Source organism: Schistocerca americana, chromosome 2 (genome assembly GCF_021461395.2).
Source record: "Schistocerca americana isolate TAMUIC-IGC-003095 chromosome 2, iqSchAmer2.1, whole genome shotgun sequence".
In the NCBI taxonomy this organism is placed as follows: domain Eukaryota; kingdom Metazoa; phylum Arthropoda; class Insecta; order Orthoptera; family Acrididae; genus Schistocerca; species Schistocerca americana.
The window spans coordinates 814,073,339-814,095,314 of record NC_060120.1 but is presented as its reverse complement, the minus strand read 5'-3'; positions in this window follow the sequence as shown (position 1 = coordinate 814,095,314).

The following is a 21,976-nucleotide window of genomic DNA, read 5'->3' as shown; positions in this document are numbered from 1 at the left end:
ACGTAATATGGGAACGAATCAGACGAATGTAAGAACAGTCCTTCGAGAGAAATTGTTACGTCCATTTCACTTACAGCGTGTCCAAAATCTGGAACCACTTGATTATCCACCCAGAGCACAGTTTTCGCAGTGGTACCTGGAACAGTGTGAAATGCATCCTACATTTCCATCCTCTGTGTTGTTTACCGAAGAAGCAACGAACGGGCGTGATGGAGTCTTCAACATGCACAATTCTCATGTTTGGAGTGAGGATAACCCACATGCCACAGTTACTAGCGCTCATCAAGAGCGGTTCTTCGTTAATGTGTGGGTCGGTGTTGTTGGAGACTGTTTAATTGGGCCGTATCTACTACCAGGGCCATTAACCCTTTCAGACCTGATTTTTTTATGGACAAAGGAAAATTTTCTTTATGCTTTAATGCTCTGAGATGATTTTTTAAATGATTTTCAAAGCAAGATTTATACAAAAATATGTGCCCATTTTCAAAATACACTTCGTAAATTTGGCATCTTTTTATGGTCTAAAATAACTAATTTTGAAATACTCACTGTTGTAATAAATAAACTGACCATTTAATAAGTACAGTGCAATGTAACAATAATAATAGTATTCATTTATACAGTGGAATATGACTAACCAACCACTTCCACGTATTCTGGTGGTCACAAGCTGCTGCACTTTGCTGCAGTGACTTGTTGATATTTTTCTAGTGATGCCCAACAGTTGGCAGCATTTGTACATGATAAAAAGACTGAACATTCACGAACGTGTACATGATGTTTCCAATGGCGAAGAATATTTCTATTCCAACTAAGAGACTGTAAAATTTAATGTACACAATTGTAGCCATTGGGTCTGAAAGGGTTAAATGGGAGGCATTATTACAATTTTCTTTCCAGAGCATTGCCAAAATTGTTGGAAGACGTCCCGCTCCCTACAAGACAACGCATGTGTTTCCAACATGACGGGGCGCTGGCACATTTCAGTCATCGTGTGCGTCGATTCCTGGACCGACGGTTCCCAGAAACGTGGATTGGCAGAGGTGGTCCTGTACCATGCCCTGCTCGATCCCCAGACTCTGGACTTTTTTGTGTGTGGAGAGATGCGCAACCTTGTTTATGCAACTCCTGTTGGATCAGAAGAGGATCTGATTGCCCGGATAGTAGGAGCAGCAGAAACAATTCTGGATACTCCTGGGGTTTTTGCTCGTGTAAGACAGAACGGTGTAACTTTTGTTTATATGTCAACGGAGGAATTTTTGAAAATCTATTGTAATTGAAATTGGGTTGTGTTAATTTGTTGTCTCTTGGTGGTAAAAAAAATGAAAAAATGTTTGTTGGTTTAATTAATTTGCCGCCAGAGAAATCTTCCTCTACCGGTTTAAATACTCCTCATAGGAAAAAATGACATTAGGGAAAAATATTTGTTTTCATGTCCCCTACAACCTCCCAGAGTTTGCCGGTTTAAATACTTTTCACTCTGTATATGGCATTGAGTAGGGCCCACCTGAACCCCATCATTTCATATTCGCTTGACAGCCTTGGGATCCCTACGTATGTGAGCAGCAACATCACAAAACCACAGTCCCGGTAGGCCATGACGCTGCTGCTGTCGAATTCTGTCAAGTTTCTCGTTCTTACACAAAGCGTAAAACGAACTTCTAACAATCAAAATTTAAATGCGATTTTTGAACTATAAGCAAGTGTGTAACCTCTCCTTTTGTGGGATGTTAGTAAATTCACGTTACGAACTTCTAGGTCTTGTAGAGCGGAGTGAGTACGGAATATTTTGAATAAAAACCCAACTCCGGAAAGGTACAGTTTCTGTTCTACGACGATTTCAGTTCAGATGTTTAACTCAACCACTTCTACTTGAGGAACTGAAGTAGCCGTAACCCACGCAGTATAATTCTGACGTAACAATTCGTAAGGAAACATAACGAAACATCCATTTATCACATAAGCGTATACACTGAAGAGCCAAAGAAATTGGTACACATGTCTAATATCGTGTAGCGCCCCGAGAACACGCAAAAGTGCCGCATCTAGACGTAGCATGGAAGTAGTGCTGGAAAGAATTGACACCATGAATCCTGCAGGGCTGTCCATAAATCCGAAACAGTACGAGGGGTGGAGATCTCTTCTGAACAGCACGTTGCAAGGCATCCCAAATATGCTCAGAAATGTTAATGTCTGGAGAGTTTAGTGGCCAGCGGAAGTGTTTAAACTCAGAATAGTGATCCTAGACCCCATCGGTAGCAATTCTGGACGTATAGAGCATCGCATTGTCCTGCTGGAATTACCCAAGTCCGTCGGGATGCACAATGGACATGAATCGATGCAGCTGATCAGACAGTACGCTTACGTACGTGTAGCCTGTCAGAATCGTATCTAGACATATCAGGAGTCCCAAATCACTCCAACTGCACACGCCTCACGCCAGCTTGAACAGCCCCTGCTGACATGCAGGGTCCATGGATTCGTGAGGTTGTCTCCATACCCGTACACTTCCATCCGCTCGATACAATTTGAAACGAGACTCGTCCAACCAGACAACGTTTTTCCAGTCACTAACAGTCCAATGATGGTGTTGACGGGCCCAGACGAGGCAAAAAAACTTTGTGTCGTGCAGTCATCAAGAGTAAATGAGTGGACCTTCAGCACCAAAAGCCCATTTGCATGATGTTCCGTTGAATGGTTCGCACGCTGACACTTGTTGATGGCCCAGCAGTTAAATCTGCATCAATTTGCAATTTTGTCATGTTGAACGGTTGTCTTCAGTTGTCGTTGGTCCCGTTTTTGCAGCATCTTTTTCCGGCCGCAGCTATGCCGGGGATTTGGTGTTTTACCGGATTCCTGATATTCACTGCACCCTCGTGAAATGATCGTACGGAAAAATCCCCACATCATCGCTACCTCGAAGATGCTGTTTCCCATCGCTCGTGCGCCGACTATAACACCACATTCGAACTCACTTCAATCTTGATAACCTGCCGCTGTAGCAACAGTAACCGATCTAACAATGGCGCCAGACAATTGCTGTCTTATATAGGCGTTGCCGCCCGCAGCGCCGTATTCTGCCTGATAGAATGAATACGCATGCTTACACCAGTTTCTTTGGCGCTTCAGCGTATGTTTGTATTAACACACAAACATTACGTGTTTAATTACTTAAAAGCTAACATACTGTACATATAGAATAGTACTGATACATTACAACACAACGGCTCGATGTGGCGATCCACATAGTACGTACGAACCATGTTATGGTACACATTCTCCATCCCACTTGGCGTCCTTTCAGTTTCCTATTCAACGGCCACAGCTCGTTCCAGTAGATCTCCCTCTGTGTCTGCAGGAGTCTAGTAAATTAAACTTTGCATACGACCCCACAAGAAGTAGTTACTGTACTTATATGGATATAGTGTCTGTTCTTTCGGACGTCTCCGAAAGAATAGACACCATTGATGACCTGCAGCCGTCTAAAACGAAATTAGAATTATATTAATACCTCCAGCTGTTGACGGGCGTTGATATATACCAACAGGGACAGGTGAAAATGTGTGCCCCAACCGGGACTTGAACCGGGGATCCCCTGATTACATGGCAGACGCTCTATCCATCTGAGCCACCGAAGGCACAGAGGATAGTGCAAGGTATTAATATAATTCGTTAGAAGTAGTTAGATCCGGTGATCCCACCAGTAAGGCAATTGGACGACCTCTGCCTATCCATCTTCCACCATATGATCTGTTGAGACGTCTCCGAACCGCACGTGAGAAGTGAGGTGGTGCACCATCACGCTGAAACAACATTTTCTAACGGACATTCAGTGCCATAGCTTCCTAGAACTGGTCCAATACCTTTTGAAGCAAGATGAAGGATGCAGGAGCAGTTAGCTTGAGTGGAAGCAGACATGGGCATGTTACACATTTGAACTGAAGCCGACGAAGAACAGGAACGGTACGTTTCCGCACATGGGTTCGTATTCAAAATATGATGTACTCACTCCGCTCTGCAAGTCATAGAATTCTTTAATGCGGTATGTTCGAACACCCTGTACACAGAATCTAGACGGTATTATCCCCACCTAATTCATCCAGCCGCGCTGCTAAGCTAATCATTTGCACATTCAGCCATTTAGTACACGAACTTACGGTTTATGCCACGCCGGCTTCATGGTGCAATAGCTTTGATAGCGAGTAGTATGCACTGAGTACATTAGTATCTACACTACTGGCTATTAAAATTACTACAGCAAGAAAATGCAGATGATAAACGGGCATTCATTGGACAAATATATTATACTAGAACTGGCATGTAATTACATTTTCACGCAATTTGGGCGCATAGATAATGAGAAATGAGTACCCAGAACAACCACCTCTGGCCGTAATAACGGCCTTGACACGCCTGGGCATTGAGTCAAACAGAGCTTGGATGGCGTGTACAGGTACAACTGCCCATGCAGCTTCAACACAATCCCACAGTTCATCAAGAGTAGTGACTGGCGTATTGTGACGAGCCAGTTAATCGGCCACCATTGACCAGACGTTTTCAATTGGTGAGATATCTGGAGAATGTGCTGGCCAGGGCAGCAGTCGAACATTTTCTGTATCCAGAAAGGCCCGTACAGGACCTGCAGCAAGCGATCGTGCATTATTCTGCTGAAATGTAGGATTTCGCAGGGATCGAATTAATGGTAGAGCCAAGGGTTGTAACAGATCTGAAATGTAACGTCCACTGTTCAAAGTTTCGTCAATAAGAACAGGAGGTGACCGAGTCGTGTAACCAGTGGCATCCCATACTACCACGCCAGGTGATACGCCAGTATGGCGATGGCGAATACACGCTTCCAATGTGCGTTCACCGCGATGTCACCAAACACGGATGCGACCATAATGATGCTGTAAACAGAACCTGGATTCATCCGAAAAAATGACGTTTTGCCATTCGTGCACCCAGGTTCGTCGTTGAGCACACCATCGCAGGCACTTCTGTCTGTGATGCAGGATCAAGTGTAACCGCAGTCCATGCTGCTGCAAACGTGGTCGAACTGTTCGTGCAGATGGTTGTTGTCTTGCAAACGTCCCCATCTGTTGACTCAGGCATCGAGACGTGGCTGCACGATCCGTTACAGCCATGCGGAGAAGGTGCCTGTCATCTCGAGTGCTAGTGATACGAGGCCGTTGGGATCCAGCACGGCGTTCCGTATTACCCTCATGAACCCACCGATTCCATATTCTGCTAACAGTCATTCGATCTCGACCAACGCGAGCATCAAGTCGCGATACGATATACCGAAATCGCGTTAGTCTACAATGCGACCTTTTTCAATGTCGGAAACGTGACGGTATGCATTTCTCCTCCTTACACGAGGCATCACAACAACGTTTCACCAGGCAACGCCGGTCAACTGTTGTTTGTGTATGAGAAATCAGATGGAAACTTTCCTCATGTCAGCACGTTGTAGGTGTCGCCACCGGCGCTGACCTTGTGAGAATGCTCGGAAAAGCTAATCATTTGCATATCACAGCATCTTCTTCCTGTCGGTTAAATTTCGCGTCCGTAGTACGTCATCTTCGTGGTGTAGCAATTTTAATGGCCAGTAGTGTAAATTACGGTTTGTTGGAGGTGACCGTACTTTACTCTCATTCCAAATGAAAATTCTTCTACTGCTACAGCGTACTTCATTCGATTAGCCGAAAATTCATCGAACAGTTCGCATGTCTTATAAACGTATGCCCGACAGAGGAATACTACATCCAAAGACATCGGTGTACGACTGGAAACGGTTGAACACTTCGCATCGCAGCAGCGCAACGCGTTTTTCCAGCGTGGTAACTCGGTAAGTGGCAGGTCGGGGCCCCGACAGGTGTGGGAAGCCGGCACGGCCGCCGCCAGTGCGACCAAGGCCGCGATCTGCCGGCCTGGCCCAGCCTGCCGAATTGCAGCCGGACGTGGCCTGCCCCGGGTTTTACCCGATCGCGCCTCCCAATCGCGCGGTCCGAGTGCCGCCCACGCCTTCTGCTCTGCCAGATCCTCCGCAGGTGCGCAAAGTCCCTCGCCCCCCCCCCCCCCCCCCCCCTACCCGTGGCTAATTCCATGCTAGATATTTCAGGCTGGGTGCCGTGGATGGGCGGAACTTCTCGATGTAGATTTCCTGGAAGAGGACCCCCATGTGTATTGACTTAGGCTCTACAACTGACTTGTCGTTCACGGGTATTCGAAACTAATACCCACAAGGAGGAAAGAAGAAAGCAAGATTAGAAGTTAACGTCCCGTCGACAGCGATATCATTTGAGACGGATTACGATGGGACTGAGAAGAAAATCGGCAATGCCCTTATCAACGGTACCATTCTAGCATTTGCCTGGACCGATTTAGTGTAATCCCGTGAAACTTAAACTTGGATGATCGAATTTGAAACGTCGTCCTACCAAACCAGAGCATAGGGCGTCAACCATTGCTCCATCGTCTCTCGGTAGAGGCACAAGAAAACGTAATAGTGCCGCGAGCTGTGGTGCGTGCAGAGTGGCGTAAAGGGTCACCATCGCTGGCTGGCATGCTGCGTGTCGCCAGTTGAAACTCGACCACCAGCAATTGTGTATTGTTGTTTCTTGAAAGAAATGTCCTCCATTTGACTCTTAACTGTTTATTTTACACAGTCATAATTTCGGCTTTATAGCTGTGGTGTACTGAGATACCACATACACAACTGGCCATTAAAATTGCTACACCACGAAGATGAAATGCTACAGACGCGAAATTTAACCGACAGGAAGAAGATGCTGTGATATGCAAATGATTAGCTTTTCAGAGCATTCACACAAGGTTGGCGCCGGTGGCGACACCTACAATGTGCTGACATGAGGAAAGTTTCCAACCGATTTCTCATACACAAACAGCAGTTGACCGGCGTTGCCTGGTGAAATGTAGTTGTGATGCCTCGTGAAGGAGGAGAAATGCGTACCATCACGTTTGCCACTTTGATAAAGGTCGGATTGTAGCCTGTTGCGATTCCGCTTTATCCTATCGCGATATTGCTGCTCGCGTTGGTCGAGATCCAATGACTGTTAGTGGTTCAGGAGGGTAATACGGAACGCTGTGCTGGATCCCAACGGCCTCGTATCACTAGCAGCCGAGATGACAGGCATCTTATCCGCATGGCTGTAACGCATCGTGCAGAAACGTCTCGATCCCTGAGTCAACAGATGGGGACGTTTGCAAGACAACAACCATCTGCACGAACGGTTCGATGACGTTTGCACCAGCATGGACTACCAGCTCGGAGACCATGGCTGCGGTTACCCTTGACGCTGCATCACAGACAGACGCGCCTGGGATGGTGTACTCAGCGACGAACCTGGGTGCACGAATGGCAAAACGTCATTTTTTTAGGATGAATCCAGGTTCTGTTTACAGCATCATTATGGTCGCATCCGTGTCTGACGACATCGCGGTGAAAGCACGTTGGAAGCCTGTATTCGTCATCGCCATACTGTCGTATCACCCGGAGTGATGGTATGGGCTGCCATTGGTTACACGTCTCGGTCACCTCTTGTTCGCATTGACGGCACTTTGAACAGTGAACGTTACATTTCAGATGTGTTACGACCCGTGGCTCTACCCTTCATTCGATCCCTGCGAAACCCTACATTTCAGCAGGATAATGCACGACCGGAAGTTGCAGGTCCTGTACGGGCCTTTCTGGATACAGAAGATGTTCGACTGCTGCCCTGGCCAGCACATTCTCCAGATCTCTCACCAATTGAAAACATCTGGTCAATGGTGGCCGAGCAACTGGCTCGTCACAATACGCCAGTCACTACTCTTGATGAACTGTGGGATCGTGTTGAAGCTGCATGGGCAGCTGTACCTGTACACGCCATCCGAGCTCTGTTCGACTCAATGCCCAGGCGTATCAAGGCCGTTAACACGGCCAGAGGTGGTTGTTTTGGGTACTGATTTCTATGGATCTATGCGCCAAAATTGCATGAAAATGTAATCTCATGTCAGTTCTAGTATAATATATTTGTCCAATGAATACCCGTTAATCACTGCATTTTTTCTCGGTGTAGCAATTTTAATGGCCAGTAGTGTAATAAGAGGTTGCTATAGTTGGTACCAGAAATACCGCGAACGTCCTTACGCAGCAGGGTCATCGCTGCTCGCAAACCAATAGCATTGCCCGCGAGAACCAGGCGACGTGGAACGGCAGTGGTATCATGAAGGGAGACGTGCGCTTAAGTAACGGTGCACAAGCAGGAGTTGCCAATTGCACGTTGTAAGTCAGTCCGAGTCTTGCTAGGACGTTCCTACCGAACGTTCGTCGTGACTTCGAGTCTTAAGGTGGGATAGAAACACTGTCTGATAGATACAAAGTGGTCAGCCTTCAGTAGAATCTGAATAGTGAATAGAATTATCGTGTATGTGTCGAGACCGCCTGCCTAGACATTTAACTGAGTACTATTAGTTTGGAACTGTTCTTCGAGTATTACATCAAGACAGAATATTAGTTTCCTTATGATTTTAGTTCAGAGAACATCATTTAGATTGTGATTACGGAATGTAGTCATCACTGGAGTGATAGGCTAAACCTGCATTCTACAATTGCTGTAACCAGCGTTACCAAAGTTCAGTAATATATTTCACTATTTACTAGTATGTGCTACTTTCACTGTGTGCGTGCCTGATACCCTAGAACCCTCATATTCGTCCTACCAGGACGTCTGTATTTGCATTTTCAGTGGCAGCGAGATTTTCATCGAAGCGGACGCCCCCAGACTACATCAATAGTCATCCTCAAGTCCATACTGAACTGCATAGTCACAAGAATTTGTTACGTATTTGAAAACATTATGTACATCTTAAAATTCGTCTGACCTGTATTAGATATGTCATAATCAAAAATGATATTTCTGTTCTTGGAGACCAGTTGTGTTACAGGATACGATTACATAGCGAAGATATGGCCGACATTGCGCACAGTGAAACACCGTTAACACGCGGTTAGCGTATTTAACAGTCAATATACAGGATGTTTCTCAATACATGCTACACATTTCTATAGGTTGTAGAGGAGACTTAGCAGTTCAAGTTTTACATAGCAACCCATGTCCGGGAACGTCATCCAATGACAAGACAGGAGATGTATTCTAAAGTAGCGAAGCTGAACAAGTGCTTATAGCTTCTTGGGTATGCATTTTAGAGCCCATCTTTACGGACATTTTTCCTTGTTTTGGTCCATAGTACCACCTCTGAAAGTTTCCAACCCTACAGTTTTAGCAGCCATAGTACCAGTACATGTATTCCAGAGTCAGAGGTGTCGGTAATGTTTCCGCTTATAACTTTTGACTCGTTCGTTTCCGGTGCGGGACCCTTACCTCAAATTGATACATCTGCCTTTCCTCATCATCCTAGGAAGCCTGTAACGTCATCGCGGAATCACCCTGTGTATGTGAATACATTTACAGGTTCCGGCGCCTACAACTTTAACGCTCTGTTGCTTCGTTGCATGATGTTTCCATAAATGATTCCTACGTAAAACTTGATCTAATAAGTCCCCTCTACCATCTCTAGAAGTGTGAAATATGAATTGTGAAACATTCTGTACTCCTGTGACATGCACTCTTCACTTCCGCTTATCAACTGACATCAACATATGACAAAACAGTGCCACAGATCATAACAAAGCAGCACCTCTGTGTAAGCCATATGATCTTTACACTACCAAAGGTATTATCGGGAAAGGGAAGGTGGATATTTATTTAGTTAATTCCTTAACATGTCCCTGTAATGTACGATTTTAACAGCCTCGTATAGGGACACACTGTAATACAGTAACACTCCATACTCATAATGTAAATAAAACCATTTCCTTGACTTATTTATAGTGATCTAAAATGCAATTTTCAACAAAAACTGTAAGTTTTTGAACCTGAAAGGCAAGGTTCTTGAGATAATATGTGAAAGGGTAATGGGAAAGGTTTAGGCTACTTTTACCTTTTGAGCTGGTTTTCTTGGTTACAAGGATCGTTGAGTGGAACGCACTGACTGTAGATTTCTCAAACTTTATTATCATAACCCAAAAAAGACATCATAGGTATGCATCAACTGTGACTCTGAGCAGTTCGTAGTAATATTTAATTTTACCCAAAACAATTAAAAATCCTTACAACACATACAGTGGTAGTACACATGAACAGTTTACGTCTAGGAAACAACCATTTTAAATAACAGTAGTAGTCTTAAGAATAGAAAGCTGCTTTTTAAAAGAAACAGTAACCTTACGTCTATAGGAAGAACACTAGCTCTTGTAAATTAACCAATTCAAAAGGCAATTTTAAAGAGTAATATCTAATTAAGATAACAGTGCACGCAGCCGTTGACCACTAATTAGGGCAATCTGACTGGTATTTTGTGATAGTAAGAATTTTAAACAGTTGCTCAGACCATGGGTGCTAGTCCACTAAAATTAACAAATTGAAACAACATTTTTTTTTAAACAGTGCTAATAAACTAGTTAGTGAGGAACTCAATACTGAACAACTAGCTCCTAGCACACAAATACTGCAGTAAAAATATTCAGCACGAAACGTCTTATCATAACAAGCACATACAACTTACGGTTTACTGCACCATCGGCCACGCCAAGAGGTGAAAGACAATGAATAGCCTTTAGATAAACAATGAAACTAGTATAGGCAAGCGTATTCAAATACTGAGATACGTAAACAAGCAGAATACGGCGCTGCGGTCGGCAACGGCTATATAAGGCAACAAGTGTCTGGTGCAGTTGTTAGATCGTTTACTACTGCTAAAATGGCAGGTTATCAAGATGTGAGTTTGAACTTGGTGTTACAGTCGGCGCACGAGTGATGGGACACAGCTTCTCCGAGGCTGCGATGAAGTGGGGATTTTCCCGTACGACCATTTCACGAATGTACCGTGAATATCAAAAATCGGGTAAAACGTCAGATCTCCGAGATCGCTACGGCCGGCAAAAGATTCTGCAAGAATGGGACCAACGACGACTGAATAGTGTGGTGTCTAGAAAGCCTGCTTATTCGGTTCGCTAGACGAACATTCAAGTAAATCGTATTAATGAGTTTTGTTACAAAATGATATTTACAATTCTTAACTTTTGCAATTATATAGATTTGTTGTAAGCAAAGGGCGACATACAAAATAATTTAATCTTCATCAATATAAACAATTCCAAGTCAGGTATACATAGAGTACAAGAAGTGAATATAGTTGACGCCGTTATACAAGTGCTTATTCTTGAAGCTGCTGTTGAACTGGATCGCCACCAGTCGGTCGCGGAGCTTATGTCCTCTCCACATAGAGGCCGCTGTTGTCGTTCTGCGGAGGCGCCAGTTAGCGTGCGATTGGCTGACTTCTTCTCATAGCCTTCTCTTCCCTGTCGTTCGCGGCCGGCGTGCCGATGCTGACTTTACGCAATAACATTCCTCCCTCCAAAAGTGACGGACCGTCGTCGTATATGGAGCATACCAACGGGAAGGGGTGGGGGAGGGGGGGGGACAGGAGCGTGGGCGCCCAAATGGACTGGAAGCTGTGGCTGCAGAGGACGTCAGACTTCCAGTCGTACCCCGCCATCCGGCCTTCGCTATGTTGGAAACGTCCCCGGGAAAATGCCCAGAAGGGCACACTTCCACATCCTGAGCCCCATAACAAGCAGTAGAAGGTGTCGGCAGCTGCAGATGTGGCGGGTCCAGCTCCACCGGTAGGACGAGAGGAGGCAGATGAGGTGAAGGCTCCGTCGCCATGTGGTCGTTCCCGGTGTCATGATGACACCCTCCGGCGGCTGGTGGGGCCGCGCTGTCCTCGGGATCCGTGAATCTGGGAGATGAGATACAGAAGGATCACCGTGCACATGACCGTGGAGAATGGTTCAAATTGCTCTGAGCACTATGGGACTTAACATCTGTGGTCATCAGTCCCCTACAACTTAGAACTACTTAAACCTAACTAACCTAAGGACATCACACACATCCATGCCCAAGGCACGACTCGAACCTGCGACCGTAGCGGTCACACGGTTCCAGACTGAAGCACCTAGAACCGCACGGCCACGCCGGCCGGCGACAGTGGAGAATTTGATTGTGATTTCGGCGCTAAAATTCGTTTGAGATTGAAATGAAATACATACATGCGCCAAGTCGACGAAGGATCTCGCCTCGAACCCACCGTCTGCTGTCGCAAAAAACCCTGAAAAACACAACAGCGGCGCGAAGCGATACTTGCGGCGTTCTTTCGGCGTCGGATGCTGAGGAGGGTGGAGCAGGTGGAGCAGTGTCCGATGGCGGCGGCCGTGAAGCGGTTACGCCAGCGATGATCCAGCTCGTCGATGCGAACTATAGGAAGCGAGAAAGACTTCCAATGCTTGATCTCTGCTGTGTGCGGTGCGAAGTTTGGTCATCTGCTGCTTGAAGGTTATGACAAAACGTTCCGCTTCCCCGTTTGACTGTGAGTGGAACGGTGCATTAGTTAGACGCTGTATACCATTGCGTTCACAGAATGTTTCATATTCATTTGACGTAAACTGGGGGCCATTCTCCGACATTATGACTTCAGGCAAACCTGTTGTTGTTGTTGTGGTCTTCAGTCCTGAGACTGGTTTGATGCAGCTCTCCATGCTACTCTATCCTGTGCAAGCTTTTTCATCTCCCAGTACCTACTGCAACCTACATCCTTCTGAATCTGCTTAGTGTATTCATCTCTTGGTCTCCCTCTACGATTTTTACCCTCCACGCTGCCCTCCAATACTAAATTGGTGATCCCTTGATGCCTCAGAACATGTCCTACCAACCGATCCCTTCTTCTGGTCAAGTTGTGCCACAAACTTCTCTTCTCCCCAATCCTATTCAATACTTCCCCATTAGTTATGTGATCTACCCATCTAATCTTCAGCATTCTTCTGTAGCACCACATTTCGAAAGCTTCTATTCTCTTCTTGTCCAAACTATTTATCGTCCATGTTTCACTTCCATACATGGCTACACTCCATACGAATACTTTCAGAAATGACTTCCTGACACTTAAATCTATACTGGATGTTAACAAATTTCTCTTCTTCAGAAACGCTTTCCTTGCCATTGCCAGCCTACATTTTATATCCTCTCTACTTCTACCATCATCAGTTATTTTGCTCCCCAAATAGCAAAACTCCTTTACTACTTTAAGTGTCTCATTTCCTAATCTAATACCCTCAACATCACCCGACTTAATTCGACTACATTCCATTATCTTCGTTTTGCTTTTGTTGATGTTCATCTTATATCCTCCCTTCAAGACACCATCCATTCCGTTCAACTGCTCTTCCAAGTCCTTTGCTGTCTCTGACAGAATTACAATGTCATCGGCGAACCTCAAAGTTTTTATTTCTTCTCCATGGACTTTAATACCTACTCCGAATTTTTCTTTTGTTTCCTTTACTGCTTGCTCAATATACAGATTGAACAACATCGGGGAGAGGCTACAACCCTGTCTTACTCCCTTCCCAACCACTGCTTCCCTTTCATGTCCCTCGACTCTTATAACTGCCATCTGGTTTCTGTACAAATTGTAAATAGTCTTTCGCTCCCTGTGTTTTACCCCTGCCACCTTTAGAATTTGAAAGAGAGTATTCCAGTCAACATTGTCAAAAGCTTTCTCTAAGTCTACAAATGCTAGAAACGTAGGTTTGCCTTTCCTTAATCTTTCTTCTAAGATAAGTCGTAAGGTCAGTATTGCCTCACGTGTTCCAGTGTTTCTACGGAATCCAAACTGATCTTCCCCGAGGTTGGCTTCTACTAGTTTTTCCATTCGTCTGTAAAGAATTCGTGTTAGTATTTTGCAGCTGTGACTTATTAAGCTGATAGTTCGGTAATTTTCACATCTGTCAACACCTGCTTTCTTTGGGATTGGAATTATTATATTCTTCTTGAAGTCTGAGGGTATTTCGCCTGTTTCATACATCTTGCTCACCAGATGGTAGAGTTTTGTCAGGACTGGCTCTCCCACGGCCGTCAGTAGTTCCAATGGAATATTGTCTACTCCGGGGGCCTTGTTTCGACTCAGGTCTTTCAGTGCTCTGTCAAACTCTTCACGCAGTATCATATCTCCCATTTCATCTTCATCTACATCCTCTTCCATTTCCATAATATTGTCCTCAAGTACATCGCCCTTGTATAGACCCTCTATATACTCCTTCCACCTTTCTGCTTTCCCTTCTTTGCTTAGAACTGGGTTTCCATCTGAGCTATTGATATTCATACAAGTCGTTCTCTTATCTCCAAAGGACTCTTTAATTTTCCTGTAGGCGGTATCTATCTTACCCCTAGTGAGACAGGCCTCTACATCCTTACATTTGTCCTCTAGCCATCCCTGCTTAGCCATTTTGCACTTCCTGTCGATCTCATTTTTGAGACGTTTGTATTCCTTTTTGCCTGTTTCACTTACTGCATTTTTATATTTTCTCCTTTCATCAATTAAATTCAATATTTCTTCTGTTACCCAAGGATTTCTACTAGCCCTCGTCTTTTTACCTACTTGATCCTCTGCTGCCTTCACTACTTCGTCCCTCAAAGCTACCCATTCTTCTTCTACTGTATTTATTTCCCCCATTCCTGTCAATTGCTCCCTTATGCTCTCCCTGAATCTCTGTACAACCTCTGGTTCTTTTAGTTTATCCAGGTCCCATCTCCTTAAATTCCCACCTTTTTGCAGTTTCTTCAGTTTTAATCTACAGGTCATAACCAATAGATTGTGGTCAGAGTCCACATCTGCCCCTGGAAATGTCTTACAATTTAAAACCTGGTTCCTAAATCTCTGTCTTACCATTATATAATCTATCTGATACCTTTTAGTATCTCCAGGGTTCTTCCATGTATACAACCTTCTTTCATGATTCTTAAACCAAGTGTTAGTTATGATTATGTTGTGCTCTGTGCAAAATTCGACCAGGCGGCTTCCTCTTTCATTTCTGTCCCCCATTCCATATTCACCTACTATGTTTCCTTCTCTCCCTTTTCCTACACTCGAATTCCAGTCACCCATGACTATTAAATTTTCGTCTCCCTTCACAATCTGAATAATTTCTTTTATTTCATCATACATTTCTTCAATTTCTTCGTCATCTGCAGAGCTAGTTGGCATATAAACTTGTACTACTGTAGTAGGCGTGGGCTTCGTATCTATCTTGGCCACAATAATGCGTTCACTATGCTGTTTGTAGTAGCTTACCCGCATTCCTATTTTCCTATTCATTATTAAACCTACTCCTGCATTACCCCTATTTGATTTTGTGTTTATAACCCTGTAGTCACCTGACCAGAAGTCTTGTTCCTCCTGCCACCGAACTTCACTAATTCCCACTATATCTAACTTCAACCTATCCATTTCCCTTTTTAAATTTTCTAACCTACCTGCCCGATTAAGGGATCTGACATTCCACGCTCCGATCCGTAGAACGCCAGTTTTCTTTCTCCTGATAACGACATCCTCTTGAGTAGTCCCCGCCCGGAGATCCGAATGGGGGACTATTTTACCTCCGGAATATTTTACCCCAGGCAAACCTACGAGGCAAAAAATAAGGCCTAAACTGTGCTACGTGACGTTGTCGAGATCATCGGCGCAGTAAAAGGGAACTTGCTTTAAGAATTTACCACAACCAACCAACGAAGATTCCAAAAAGGTGCCGCAAAGTCTATGTGCACACGTTGCTATCGTGATTGCGACTCAGGCCAAGTAGAGAATTTTTGTGGTGGAGCAAGCCGATTATCCGCATTTGCCTGACACTGACGTCATCTGTTCTGTTTGGGTCTCCATACCCTGCCAAGTAAAGTGTCGACGAGCTAACTGTTTGGTACGAACAATCCCCCCCCCCCCCCCCCCCCGTGTCCTTGGTCAAGTAACTGCAACACTTCTTTTTGCAAAGCTTTGGGGATCAACACACTGACTGTCCACTGTCAGTTTGAACAAGAATCACACCTTGTGTATAGCGAGTCTACGCAGACGTGGAAAGTATCGGCGCACAACAGAGTTCTTTAAGCTATGCAATAAGCAAGGCCACGATGTGCGAATGTATTTTAGCAAAATGTTCAAATCTGAATCACTTTCCGTGGCCTGTGCAATTTTCCTACAGTTCAGCGGAAAAGATGGGTGAAATTCAGAATCCTGATTATCGATGTGACAACAAGACGCAGCAGAAGCGTCATAGTCTGTATCAGGGTGAGAGTGCGTCCGCATTACCGTGTTGAGCAGTCGGACGAGACACGTTCTCGTACCAGTACTGAGACAACAACACAGCCCATCTTTGCAATTTTTGCGCAGTTCGTACAGGAACCGGTATCGTCTGATGAAACAAGGACTGCCAAGGCTCGTGATCCGTTACTAAGTAGAATTTTCTGCCATACAAATAGAGGTGGAATTTGGTGACACCATACATAATAGCCAATGCGTCTTTCTCTATTTGTGAATAGTTAGACTGAGCTTTGGACAACAAATTTGATGCGAAAGCAATACGCCTATCTTTATTATGTGCGAAAACACTGCACCAATTCCGTAAGAGGAGGCGTCAACTTGCAACACAACTGGTTTGTTAGAATCAAAGTGAACTAAGCATCGATCACTGAGCAATGCATCTTTTAAGTTTTTGAAAAACTTCTTGTCACTCATCTGTCCGACCAAAGAGAACGTTCTTTTGACGAAAGCGATACAATGGAGCTGCGATTTGCACCGCATTCGGTATGAACGGGATGTAATAGTTCATTTTCCCTAAGACTGACTGCAATTCTGTGACATTGCGAGGAAATGGCAGGTCACGTATGGCTAACAAAAGTGACTGCAGAGGATGTTCACCTTGACTGTTTATGATATTGCAAAGATACTGCAACTAAGGTTTAAAAAAATCACACTTGTCCAGTCTACACTTTAGTTCTGCATCAGATAACACACGAAACAAAGCATACAAATTTGCAATATGTTCCTCAGGTGTACGAGCTACTACGACAATATCTTCCAAATAGTTTGAACAGTTAGGTACTTGAACAGTCAGCTGTTCAAAATACCGTTGGAAAATGGCGGATGCGGAAGCACGGCCAGAAGGCAAAGGGAAATTTTTGAACAAACCCAAATGAGTGTTCACAACACACACGGCTTGAGATTCTTCATCTAGTATATTTGAAGATATACGTCGCGCAAATCAGTTTTTGAAAAGTAGCGACCAGCGCCTAGTCTGTCCATGAGATCCTCTGGGCATAGCAATGGATAAGTATCAATCACAGTTTGCGGGCTGACTGTAGACTTAAGGTCAACACAGAGGCGAATGCGACCTGAAGGTTTGGGAAGCAAAACCAGTGGACTTGCCCATTCACTAGCTTGTATGGGCGCAATAGCTCTGGTATCTTGCAGTTACGTAAGTTCAGCAGCTACCATGTCCTGTAAGGGAATGGGAACATCTGTGCCCAGACAAAATTTCTGCTGAGCATTGTCTTTCATAGTAATATATGCAACACCATTGTTAGCGTTACCTAAACCTTCAGAAAAGAGTTCACGGAATTCTTTCAGCGGTTCTAGGTGCTGCAGTCTGGAACCCCCGAGACCGCTGCGGTCGCAGGTTCGAGTCCTGCGTCGGGAATGGATGTGTGTGATGTCCTTATGTTAGTTAGGTTTAAGTAGTTCTAATTTCTAGGGGACTGATGACCTCAGAAGTTAAGTCCCATAGTGCTCAGAGCCATTTGAACAATTTTTGAATTCTTTCAGCAAGCTAGCCACACTGTCTTTGGCAGTGAATGCAGTCACTGACAACACATTATCCTGAATTTTAAAGCCAAACAAATCAAATGAATCAAGGCCAAATATGTTCTCACAATCGCATGATCGTAGCACAGCAAAAGTCTCAGTTCACATAGGCGAGCGATCATTAGGAGGCAAAGTACATTTTCCCAGAACAGGAATTTCTTGTCCCTTATAAGCCGAAAGGTGCGTGCTAGTTTTAGGCAGGTGCGGGGGCCTAACAGTTCATATGTGTTACGATTTGGCACTGTAACAGAGGCACCCTTATCCAACTCTAATTTCACACGTTTTCAATTAACATGCAAATGAACAAAATTTTTGTTGGACTGTCCTAGCACTGAAGAAACTGTTTGCTTACTAGTTGTGTTAATGCCTGCAGCAGGCGTTGAAATCACTGCATTGATTACATGGGCCTTGTGACTAGATTTTTGTGAGTGGACAGAATTCTCATGTTTGTTCCGTTGCAAACATATGGACTGTACTTGACCTTTTTTGCCACCAGCGTAACACTGTGGTTATCTGGACGTGAAATCTTGGCGTCTGTGCCGTGAATAGCACCGAGGGCATGACTTAATTCTGTTCACCTGTTTAGGAAACTGTTTACGCGGCGCGGCGAGCGCGTACTGTTGCCGCCTACAGGGACGATTGTAAGCAAGGGACTCCTCAACTCGACAAATTGGTGGCTGCTCAAATTATTCGCTGAAATGACATCTGAATCGTACTGATCTAGATCGTGCATTACGTGCTGAAATGATGGGTCTGACTGTTTCAAAATCTATCCTCTAAGCCTGACGTTACATTGTACACGATCGCATCACGCAACATTTGAATATAAAGCACCACAAGCACATTTGAATTTGCGCTTCCCCGTCATACCCTGCAAATCTGATATTCACTCGCGATAAGCTTGTTCTGACTTTTTCTTGCAACGAAAGAATTGGTATCTAGCTGCCACCACATCTACTTGTTGGTCATAATGGTTAGTTAGCGAATCTAGAACCTGATCATAGGAAAGTTCACTCGGAATTGCGTTCGGGAACAGTTTCTGAATGAGGCAAAAGCTGCACTTCCTACTGTTGACAAGAAGTACTGTAGTTTCACAGTATCTGATACTTTGTGAGCAATGATGTGGGCTTCATACTGTTGCAACTGGAGCCATTTCTCGTCTTTTTCGTTAGACTGGCGAAAAGGCAGTATAGCAATTGGAGCTACAGTTATTGCTTGTGGCACTGCGTTAGTGTCTTGATTCTGCAGGAGCTGCTTTAAAGTGTATAGTAAGGAGGAAATCTGCTGCGTCTGAAATTGAAGCATCTGTGTTAGCTGCATTTCGTCTACTGCATGCAGCTGAGGCGCCTGAGCAGGCGGTGAGAGAAATGGGTTGCTCATTTCGAAATAGGCAAATGCGATAAACAGATAAGGCAAGCAATAAAAATAAGCACACAAACAAAGAAAATTTCTGCAAAAAAATGGTTCAAATGGTTCTGAGCACTATGGGACTTAACATCTGTGGTCATCAGTCCCCTAGAACTTAGAACTACTTAAACCTAACCAACCTAAGGACATCACACACATCCATGCCCGAGGCAGGATTCGAACCTGCGACCGTAGCAGTCCCGCGGTTCCGGACTGAGCGCCTAGAACCGCTAGACCACCGCGGCCGGCAAAATTTCTGCAACGCACTCCTGAAAACACTGAATAGAAAAATCACTGTAACACACTGTTAAAACAGCTAAACACACCCCTGCAAAGAAAAGACAAGGTATAATTAAAGCGCCAGCAAAACACAAAAGCCCATGACAAAACAAAATTTGTCGCAGCCAGACTCTGGGTTCTTCTTACACCTCGTCGACAAATATGTGCTGTCTAGGAAACCTGCTTACATGGTTCACTAGACAAATAGACAAATCGCATTAATGAGTTTAATTACAAAATGAAACTTACAATACTTAACTTTTGCAATTACACAGATGTGTCGCAAGCAAAGGGCGCCATTCAAAATAATTTAATCTTTTCAGTACAAACAATTCCAAGTCTGTGCTGTATAGAGAGTACACGCGAAGTGAATAGAGTTGCTACTATACAACTGATTACTCTTGAAGCTGCCATTGAACTGGGTCGCCAGCAGTTGGTCGCGGCGGTTATGTCCTCCCCAGATAGGGGCCGCTGCTGTCTCCTTGTCGTCCTGGAGAGAGGTCGGTCAACGTGCTATTGGCTGACTTTTTCTCACACCCATCTCTTTTCTTTCGTTCCCGAATGACGTGCCGGCGCTTGACTTTACGCCGTAACAAAGAGACTCTTTCAACGTGACAGAAGTGCAACCCTTCCGTAAATTGCTGCGGATTTCAATGCTGGGCCATCAGCAGGTATCAGTGTGGGAACCATCATTCAACGGTACATCTTCGGTATGGGCTTTCGGAGCCGTAGACCCACTCATGTACCCTCGATAACTACACGACACAATGCTTTATGCCTCCCTGGGCTCATCAACACCGACACTGGGCTGTTGGTGACTGCCGGCCGTAGTGGCCGAGCGGTTCTAGGCGCTACAGTCTGGAACCACGCGACCGCTACGGTCTCAGGTTCGAATCCTGCCTCGGGCATGGATATGTGTGATGTCATAAGGTTAGTTAGGTTTAAGTAGTTCTACGTTCTAGGGGACTGATGACCACAGCAGTTAAGTCCCATAGTGCTGAGAGCCATTTGAACCATTTGTTGGTGACTGGAATCATGTTGTCTGGTCAGACAAGTTTCGTTTCAAATTGTATCGAGCAGACGGACATGTACAGGTATGGCAGGTATGGAGACAGCCTCATGAATCCGTCGACCCTGAATTTCAGCAGGGGACTGTTCAAGCTGGCGGGGGCTCTGTAATGGTGTGGAGCATGTGCAGTTGGACCCCTAATACGTCTAGACTCGACTCGAAACGCGTGACAGGTACGTAAACATCCCGTCTGATCACCTGTGTCTATTCATGTCCATTGGCAATCCCAGCAGGACAATACGATACCCCATACGTCCAGAATTGCTACAGAGTGTCTCCGGGAACACTCTACTAAGTTTACACATCTCCGCTGGCCACCAAACTCCCCAGACATGAACATTATTGAGCACATCTGGGAAGCCTTGCAATTTTCTGTTCAGAGGAGATCTCCGCCGCTCGTAGTCTTACGGTATTATTAACAGCCCTGCTGGATTCATAGAGTCAGTTCCCTCCAGCACTACTTTAGACATTAGTTGAGTCGATGCCACGTCGTGTTGCGGCACTTCTGCGTGTTCACCGGGGCCCCACACGATATTAGGCAGTTGTAACTGTTTCTTTGGCTCTTCAGTTTACATTGTGCCATCGGCATAGGAATCAGCGGCGTGAACGCGTGTTCAACAAGAATATGATACGCCAGCTAACGTCCGAAACTAATATTACACGGAAACTTGACTCATAGGTTTCTACAACAAACTAAAGCAAGTACATTAGTTCACAGAATTTGAAAAAGATTGCAAAGTTCGGAAAGCACGCTCTGAACAAGGTTACTTACAGATAACCAAATCAACCGGCGAGCACCAGTTCACACACAAGGGGATGAAATGGTAGAACTGAAAGCATGAAAAGATTACTAAGCAACTCTCCTCTTGGTTATTTCCCACAGCTGGTTCCGGCCACTTGCACCCCAACACCCGACTTCACGCTGGCGCTAGCATCGCCGCAGCGCAAACACGATGAAGTGCAAACACTTCTCGGAAAAATAGCTCTGTACGGACGTGTACACAGCGCGTGATTCCGAGTAGAGCACTTTCTACTAGATTCACCTCTCTCGTAAAATCTTTTTCTTCGCAAGGCAAGCACTCACTCTAAGTCCTGTCCGGCACAACACTGTCTGCTAATCCGACGACGGAGCGGAGTCGCTACACAGGTATATTAGGAATTCATGGTACCAATAGCGTTTCTCTTTTGACTGCGTCGGTGATGATTGTGGCCTGTACGTTATGCTTTCTTAGGTCCGTAACCTGGTCCCATTGCACAATCTTGGTGCATCCAGATGCTGTGAAATATTTTCATGCGAAGGCGTTTCATTGTTACGAAGTTTAGAAATGATTTTACTCTACAGGAATATTTATGTGCGTTCTTGTTTCATTTCTTGTGACAGTTAAAAACTAATCTTTAAACTTAGTGTCCTCG